Source organism: Euprymna scolopes, chromosome 46 (genome assembly GCF_053919585.1).
Source record: "Euprymna scolopes isolate OS-2025 chromosome 46, ASM5391958v1, whole genome shotgun sequence".
In the NCBI taxonomy this organism is placed as follows: domain Eukaryota; kingdom Metazoa; phylum Mollusca; class Cephalopoda; order Sepiida; family Sepiolidae; genus Euprymna; species Euprymna scolopes.
In genome coordinates this window covers 116,651,594-116,661,187 of record NC_136527.1, presented here as the reverse complement: position 1 = coordinate 116,661,187, position 9,594 = coordinate 116,651,594, and the positions used below count along the sequence as shown (strand labels likewise).

At 28.4% G+C, this 9,594-nt stretch overlaps 1 long non-coding RNA gene across 1 annotated transcript; it reads left to right on the top strand.

Moving 5' to 3' along the window:
• The first annotated feature begins 3,360 nt into the window (after nucleotides 1-3,360).
• LOC145271173 (uncharacterized) lies at nucleotides 3,361-8,654 on the top strand. Its single transcript, XR_013865724.1, has 2 exons — nucleotides 3,361-7,315; nucleotides 7,708-8,654. It is a non-coding gene; the product is annotated as an uncharacterized LOC145271173 (long non-coding RNA).
• The last annotated feature ends 940 nt before the right edge of the window (nucleotides 8,655-9,594 follow it).

The following is a 9,594-nucleotide window of genomic DNA, read 5'->3' as shown; positions in this document are numbered from 1 at the left end:
TTATTCGGATATAACTTTCTGTCTTCTTCAGGCACACATTTGTGATAAACCAAGTATGCAAATTCATCCAAAATATCGAAACTAATAAAAATGCTATCATTTGAATATTAAATCCTTCCTGTGCTAATGTAGAAATATATGAATAAAGTAGATATTGTCTCTGAAATGAGCGTACACAATTCTAAGTTGTTATTGGTTTCAATTCTTTGTACATGTTGTACATCTTTGTAAATGTTCTTTCTTAGTTTTACTTTTAAGCTTAAGATTGTTTTCCTCTTCTATAAATTATATATAATGAAGACAACTTTATTTGTCATTTTCTATAAATTATATATAATGAAGACAACTTTATTTGTAATTTTCTATAAATTATATAAAATGAAGACAACTTTATTTGTCATTTTCTATAAATTATATATAATGAAGACAACTTTATTTGTCATTTTCTATAAATTATATATAATGAAGACAACTTTATTTGTCATTTTCTATAAATTATATATAATGAAGACAACTTTATTTGTCATTTTCTATAAATTATATATAATGAAGACAACTTTATTTGCCATTTTCTATAAATTATATATAATGAAGACAACTTTATTTGTCATTTTCTATAAATTATATGTAATGAAGACAACTTTATTTGTCATTTTCTATAAATTATATATAATGAAGACAACTTTATTTGTAATTTTCTATAAATTATATATAATGAAGACAACTTTATTTGTCATTTTCTATAAATTATATATAATGAAGACAACTTTATTTGTCTTTTTCTATAAATTATATATAATGAAGACAACTTTATTTGTCATTTTCTATAAATTATATATAATGAAGACAACTTTATTTGTCATTTTCTATAAATTATATATAATGAAGACAACTTTATTTGTCATTTTCTATAAATTATATATAATGAAGACAACTTTATTTGCCATTTTCTATAAATTATATATAATGAAGACAACTTTATTTGTCATTTTCTATAAATTATATATAATGAAGACAACTTTATTTGTCATTTTCTATAAATTATATATAATGAAGACAACTTTATTTGTCATTTTCTATAAATTATATATAATGAAGACAACATTATTTGTCATTTTCTATAAATTATATATAATGAAGACAACTTTATTTGTCATTTTCTATAAATTATATATAATTAAGACAACTTTATTTGTAATTTTCTATAAATTATATATAATGAAGACAACTTTATTTGCCATTTTCTATAAATTATATATAATGAAGACAACTTTATTTGTCATTTTCTATAAATTATATATAATGAAGAAAACTTTATTTGTCATTTTCTATAAATTATATATAATGAAGACAACTTTATTTGTCATTTTCTATAAATTATATATAATGAAGACAACTTTATTTGTCATTTTCTATAAATTATATATAATGAAGACAACTTTATTTGCCATTTTCTATAAATTATATATAATGAAGACAACTTTATTTGTCATTTTCTATAAATTATATATAATGAAGACAACTTTATTTGTCATTTTCTATAAATTATATATAATGAAGACAACTTTATTTGTCATTTTCTATAAATTATATATAATGAAGACAACTTTATTTGTCATTTTCTATAAATTATATATAATGAAGACAACTTTATTTGCCATTTTCTATAAATTATATATAATGAAGACAACTTTATTTGTCATTTTCTATAAATTATATATAATGAAGACAACTTTATTTGTCATTTTCTATAAATTATATATAATGAAGACAACTTTATTTGTCATTTTCTATAAATTATATATAATGAAGACAACTTTATTTGTCATTTTCTATAAATTATATATAATGAAGACAACTTTATTTGTCATTTTCTATAAATTATATAAAATGAAGACAACTTTATTTGTCATTTTCTATAAATTATATATAATGAAGACAACTTTATTTGTCATTTTCTATAAATTATATATAATTAAGACAATTTTATTTGTCATTTTCTATAAATTATATATAATGAAGACAACTTTATTTGTCATTTTCTATAAATTATATATAATGAAGACAACTTTATTTGTCATTTTCTATAAATTATATATAATTAAGACAATTTTATTTGTCATTTTCTATAAATTATATATAATGAAGACAACTTTATTTGTCATTTTCTATAAATTATATATAATGAAGGCAATTTTATATTTCATTTTCTATAAATTATATATAATAAAGACAACTTTATTTTTCATTTTCTATAAATAATATATAATGAAGACAACTTTTTTGAAATTTTCTATAAATTATATATAATGAAGACAATTATTTTTTCATTTTCTATAAATTATATATAATGAAAACAACTTTATTTTTTATTTCCTATAACTTATATATAATGAAGACAACGTTTTTAGTCATTTTCTTTAAATTATATATAATGAGGACAACTTTTTTGTCATTTTCTATAAATTATATATAATGAAGACAAATTATTTTTCATTTTCTATAAAGTATATATAATGTAGACGATTTAATTTTTCATTTTCTATAACTTATATATAATGAAGACAACTTATTTGTCATTTTCTATAAATTATATATAATTAAGACATCTGTATTTGTCATTTTCTATAAATTATTTTTACTGAAGACAACTTTATTTGTCATTTTCTATAAATTATATATAATGAAGCCAACTTTATTTGTCATTTTCTATAAATTATATATAATGAAGACAACTTTATTTGTCATTGTCTATAAATTATATATTATGAAGACAACTTTATTTGTCATTTTCTATACATTCTATATAATGAAGACAACTTTATTTGTCATTTTCTATCAATTATATATAATGAAGACAACTTATTTGTCATTTTCTATAAATTATATATAATGAAGACAACTTATTTGTCAGTTTCTATGAATTATATATAATCAAGACAACATTTTTTTTCATTTTCTATAAATTATATATAATGAAGACAACTTATTTGTCATTTTCTATAAATTTTATATAATGAAGACAACTTTATTTGTCATTTTCTATAAATTATATATAATGAAGGCAACTTTATTTTTCATTTCCTATAACTTATATATAATGAAGACAACTTATTTGTCATTTTCTATAAATTATATAGAATGAAGACAACTTTATTTTTTGTTTTCTATAAATTATATATAATGAAGACAACTTTATTTTTCATTTTCTATAAATTTTATATAATGAAGACAACTTTATTTGTCATTTTCTATAACTTATATATAATGAAGACAGCTTTATTTTTCATTTTCTATTACTTAGATCTAATGAAGACAACTTATTTTTCATTTTCTATAAATTATATATGATTAAGACAATGTGTGGCACTATTTCCTTGTGCCACTGCTTCTAACACACTCTGCAGCATGGACGGGTGGTAAATTGTCCATGAGCGTAGAGATACAAAGAAACCCCTTCCCATAATCCCCTTGCTATCTTTCTGTCTCTTTCCTGCACGACCACCATGATGTGAGGACGCATAGACTGTCTCTCCGTAAATGAGGGGGGCCACCCCCTCCCTCAACACTAGTTAGGGTAGGTTAGTTAGCTTTGAAAAGCCTATTGTAAAAATTAATTGTAAATTGTTTTTTTTGTAATATATATTGTATCTCTAATGTAAAATAAAATAGTTAGTTATACCTTTGTATATTACAATTGTGTCGCGTGTCATTTTTCTTGTGTCTGCCATGAATGCCTTCATAAATGTCTGAAGTCGAAAGGCGGCCCTGAGGACAAAGAGATGAAGATTCCCACCAGAATGCCACCAGGGTGAAGAGATCATCTTGAGAAAAGAAAGCAGCCACACCCAGATCCAACATCTCAGGTATGATTTTCTTCTTGTTACTCAGACCCTAATGACTGGCCCATCTTCATGTCTTCATGAGACCGCTTTAAGACATTTACTATAACACGTCTGTCGGTCACACCCCAGTGACCGGCTGATCGTGGTATAAATGGTTGCCTTAAGACGCAGGATTGACCCTGGTTAATTACCAGACGGATCTCGTCGCATCTGTGTCGCAGTATAAATGATGCACTATGACCAGAACATATTGTTTCCCAGCATGGAAATAATTTCGACCCTTAAACCCACGGCACAACCAAAAATAACGACCACTAGACGAATCGAATAAAAAAAAAAAAAAAATGGTCCACGGTCTTTAAAAACGGAAAAAAAACTATTATTTCTGGCAAAATTTAAAAAAAAAATGGCAGACCAGTACACACGCGCACAAAAAAAAAAAAAAAAACGCACTCAAAAAAGAAAATTCAGAACCTGAACAAAAAATTGTCTTGCACCTACAAAAAAAAAAAAAACAGTTTACAAAGGATCGATTTAAAAAAAAAGAGTATTGAAAGTAACCCTTCGAAAAAAAAGTAAGAAATGTGTCCCACACACACAAAAAAAAACAGAGACGAGAAAAAAGTGTCTCTAGAATATGCAATGTCTCTTTCTCTCTCACGCTTTCTCTCTTTCTGTCTCTCTCCGGATATATATCGATATGTGTGTATATCTATGCATCTTGTTATTACATGAAAAAAAAAAGAAAAAAATCCTTCAAACACGAAGCTCGAAAAATAAATTTAAAAAAAAAAAGGAAAGAAAATAAAGGATACCTAACATTTTTTATCTGATCTTTATTTCAGGTTTATAAAAATATAGGACTTTTTAAAAACATTCTTTTGACTTTGCAAGTGTTAGATTCAGATTTGAAAAAATAGAACTTTTACATTACATTTTATTCCATGAACAGTTGATGTGTTTATTTTTCATGTTCATTAAAGCTGAAACATAAGGGGACATTTTTTTTGAATTGATAATGTTTCTTTTATTGATGTTTGTCTGTTTAAAAAGAAAAAAAAATGTTACTGGTAAAAAAAAATGGGGGTTAGATAATATGAAAGTTTTGTGTTAGAATGTATTTTACAAAATTGTTCAAAATAAGATTGTTTTTCTATTTAGTTATTTGTTTTAAACTCGTAGAAATGTTTAATGTCTACCTGTCACTCATTTTTTAAAACAATGGCCGCACATTGGAAAGATAAGCGAAGATGACCTCGTCATGGTGTTTGCGAGGGTGTTGAGGAATGGATGGTAGAACAATGCTATCTGCCTCTCTCTCTCTCTCTTCTTCTCTCTATCTTTCTCTCTCTCTCATTCCCTTACCTTTTAGGGTCTATGAGGACGAGAGAGAAAATTGTCGAAGATTTTTTTGTTATTACGTAATGATATCATGAGGGTGGTGGGGTGTGTAATGGCATCGCTCTGCCTCTATCCCCTTCTTTTTCCCCTCATTCTTTCTCTACTCTTGCGTTTTAATGATTGTATAGCTAAACCCCCATGGCTGATTGCAGGAGGGCATATAATAACGAATTAACTTGGAGTTTTTTTAAATTTTTCTACCAAGTTTAAAGAACAAAATTATTTATGCTTCGTTAAATTACATTAAATGATGTCTTCAATTGTTTTTTTATTAAAAATAAAAACTGAGACGATTATTCAAACAGCACTTAAAGTACTTTTTTTGAAGTCTTCGAGTGTTTGGAAAAGCCAACTGTTACATGATTACGTTCATTTTTTGAGAGTTCTCTGAAATGTTCATAGTTTTTCTTAAAGAAAAAATTACGCTATTACATTTCGAATATTCTCTGAATTTTTGATAATTTCTAAGGAAATATTGTTTGACTAACGAAAGAGATTTTCCTGAACTCTAGATGATTTTAAGGAAGAATTATTCGAGCAAATTCTTTAATTGAAGGTTTATTTGAAATTGGACCGTATGATAGGGGTCCCTGAAATATTGACTGAGGAGTATATACGTAAAATTGAATTAATTATTAAGAAAAAAAAAGATTTCCTTAGTCTAGAAAGATCTCTCTTTAATTGAAACTTTAATTTTTTCGAGCTGTTAACTATACAGAACTGGTCGTTAACTAATGTGACTCCTAGGTGTGGCGGGAGTTTATTAATTCGAAATAATCCTTGTGAGTGAGTTTAGGAAAAGAATTGCTTTTAAATGATAAAATAATTACTTTGGAAAATAAAGTTAATTAACGTGAAATGTTTCTGAATTCGAAATGACCTTGATAATGACCTATAAGAAGAAATGATTTTTAAGAATCAATTAAATAACTTTAAATGTACACTGAATTTTAAAAATAATAATTACGAAATGAAAAATTTGGGATGTTTCTGAATCTCATTGTGAAGGGTGAATTGATTCAAAATGAATTGTCTATGATCTTTTCGGAAGATTAATTTTAATAATGAACCAAATGTTTGGAATAATTTTTGAATTGTATTACGAAAAATGGGTCTATTCGAAGTTTATGACCTTTTGAGAAGATTGTTTTTAAAGTAATAAATGAATTACTTTGCAAAGAAGTTAACTAACATAAATTGATTTTAACGATGAACCAAAATACTTGAAATAATTTTTAAATTTGGGAATTAAATTTTAATGATCTTTTGTAAATCAAGTTTTGAAAAAATACACATACTTTTTAAATGTACCCTGAAATTTGGGAAAAAGTTAATTATGAATGTAATAACTGAAATGCGTTTGCATTGTGTAAACAAATTCTAATTGTGACCGAGGTGCTCTGAAATGATTTAAAAATGTTTTCTTTTTAAGAAAAAAAATTGTTAACACCCTATTTCATTGATTTAATGTATACCAGGTTTCTGAATTGTTTATTTTTGGAAAATTTTTTCCCCCTAATTGAGTATTCTAACTCATGAAGGCTGAGTGCCCTTCTTAATTAATTCTTTATATTATTAATAAATATTCCGTGGTGGATGGTTTTTATTGGTCGCTCGGCGGCAGACTCCTTGCTCTAACAGAATTAATTGGATTAGAACCTCTGAAGACCAAGGTTTTACTAAATCCATATAGGTCGGCGTGATGAGGTCACGTAACCCCGACTTATTAAAAAAATATTATACTGGTTGCTTAAAAAAGTGTAAATCCAGTTACTCCATTGCCTCGATGGAGGGCGAGGATGATTACCCTCTCTGGTATTTGAAGCAGTATACCAGTCTACCAGGAGCCTGGTGGAAAAAGATAACTTGCTTCACTGAAAATACATTATACTGGTTGCTGAAGAGAGCGTAAGTCCAGTAACTGAAGTAATAACTTGGAATACATATAGGTCGGCGTGATGAGGTCACGTAACTCCGACTTGGTTAAAATACATTATACTGGTTGCTGAAGGGAGCGTAAATCCAGTTACGGAAATAATGTTATGCAGACTAAATTAAAAAACGTATAGGTCGGCGTGATAAACTCACGTAGAATCCGGCTTAGTGAAATACGTATGGGTCGGCGTGATAAACTCACGTAGAATCCGGCTTAGTGAAATACGTATAGGTCGGCGTGATAAACTCACGTAGAATCCGGCTTAGTGAAATACGTATAAGTCGGCGTGATAAACTCACGTAGAATCCGGCTTAGTCAAATACGTATAGGTCGGCGTGATAAACTCACGTAGAATCCGGCTTAGTCAAATACGTATAGGTCGGCGTGATAAACTCACGTAGAATCCGGCTTAGTGAAATACGTATAGGTCGGCGTGATAAACTCACGTAGAATCCGGCTTAGTGAAATACGTATAAGTCGGCGTGATAAACTCACGTACAATCCGGCTTAGTGAAATACGTATAGGTCGGCGTGATAAACTCACGTACAATCCGGCTTAGTGAAATACGTATAGGTCGGCGTGATAAACTCACGTACAATCCGGCTTAGTGAAATACGTATAGGTCGGCGTGATAAACTCACGTAGAATACGGCTTAGTGAAATACGTATAGGTCGGCGTGATAAACTCACGTACAATCCGGCTTAGTGAAATACGTATAGGTCGGCGTGATAAACTCACGTAGAATCCGGCTTAGTGAAATACGTATAGGTCGGCGTGATAAACTCACGTACAATCCGGCTTAGTGAAATACGTATAGGTCGGCGTGATGAACTCACGTAAAATCCGGCTTTGTTAAAAAATATTATACTGGTTGCTTAAGAAAGTGTAAATCCAGTAACTGAAATCATGAGGTCATTGCCTCGATGGAGGGCGAGGATGATTACCCTCTCTGGTATTTGAAGCAGTATACCAGTCTACCAGGAGCCTGGTGGAAAAAATAACTTGCTTCACTGAGTTCCTGATGGAACGTAGAGCATGGGGACATTGATTGCTGACGGCCGGTTGACGCACCATTCACGGAAAATTAGGGACTTCTGAAATTTATGAATGCTCATAAATTTCGGATAGCATAGGGAGGGATGTGGCACTATTTCCTTGTGCCACTGCTTCTAACACACTCTGCAGCATGGACGGGTGGTAAATTGTCCATGAGCGTAGAGATACAAAGAAACCCCTTCCCATAATCCCCTTGCTATCTTTCTGTCTCTTTCCTGCACGACCACCATGATGTGAGGACGCATAGACTGTCTCTCCGTAAATGAGGGGGGCCACCCCCTCCCTCAACACTAGTTAGGGTAGGTTAGTTAGCTTTGAAAAGCCTATTGTAAAAATTAATTGTAAATTGTTTTTTTTGTAATATATATTGTATCTCTAATGTAAAATAAAATAGTTAGTTATACCTTTGTATATTACAATTGTGTCGCGTGTCATTTTTCTTGTGTCTGCCATGAATGCCTTCATAAATGTCTGAAGTCGAAAGGCGGCCCTGAGGACAAAGAGATGAAGATTCCCACCAGAATGCCACCAGGGTGAAGAGATCATCTTGAGAAAAGAAAGCAGCCACACCCAGATCCAACATCTCAGGTATGATTTTCTTCTTGTTACTCAGACCCTAATGACTGGCCCATCTTCATGTCTTCATGAGACCGCTTTAAGACATTTACTATAACACGTCTGTCGGTCACACCCCAGTGACCGGCTGATCGTGGTATAAATGTAATTTTTCATTTTCTATAAATGATATATAATGAAGACAACTTATTGGTCATTTTCTATAAATTATATATATGGAAGACAACTTTATTTTTCATTTTCTATAAATTATATATAATTAAGACAACTTATTTGTCATTTTCTATAAATTATATATAATGAAGACAACTTTATTTGTCATTTTCTATAAATTATATATAATGAAGACAACTTATTTGTCATTTTCTATAAATTATATATAATGAAGACAACTTTATTTGTCATTTTCTATAAATAATATATAATTAAGACACCTTTATTTGTCATTTTCTATAAATCATATATAATGAAGACAACTTTATTTGTCATTTTCTATAAATTATATGTAATGGACACAACTTTATTTGTCATTTTCTATAAATTATATATAATGAATACAACTTTATTTGTCATTTTCTATAAATTATATATAATGAAGACAACTTTATTTTTCATTTCCTATAACTTATATATAATGAAGACAACTTTATTTGTCATTTTCTATAAATTATATATAATGAAGACAACTTTATTTGTCATTTTCTATAAATTATATATAATGAAGACAACTTATTTGTCATTTTCTATAAATTATATATAATGAAGACAACTTTATTTT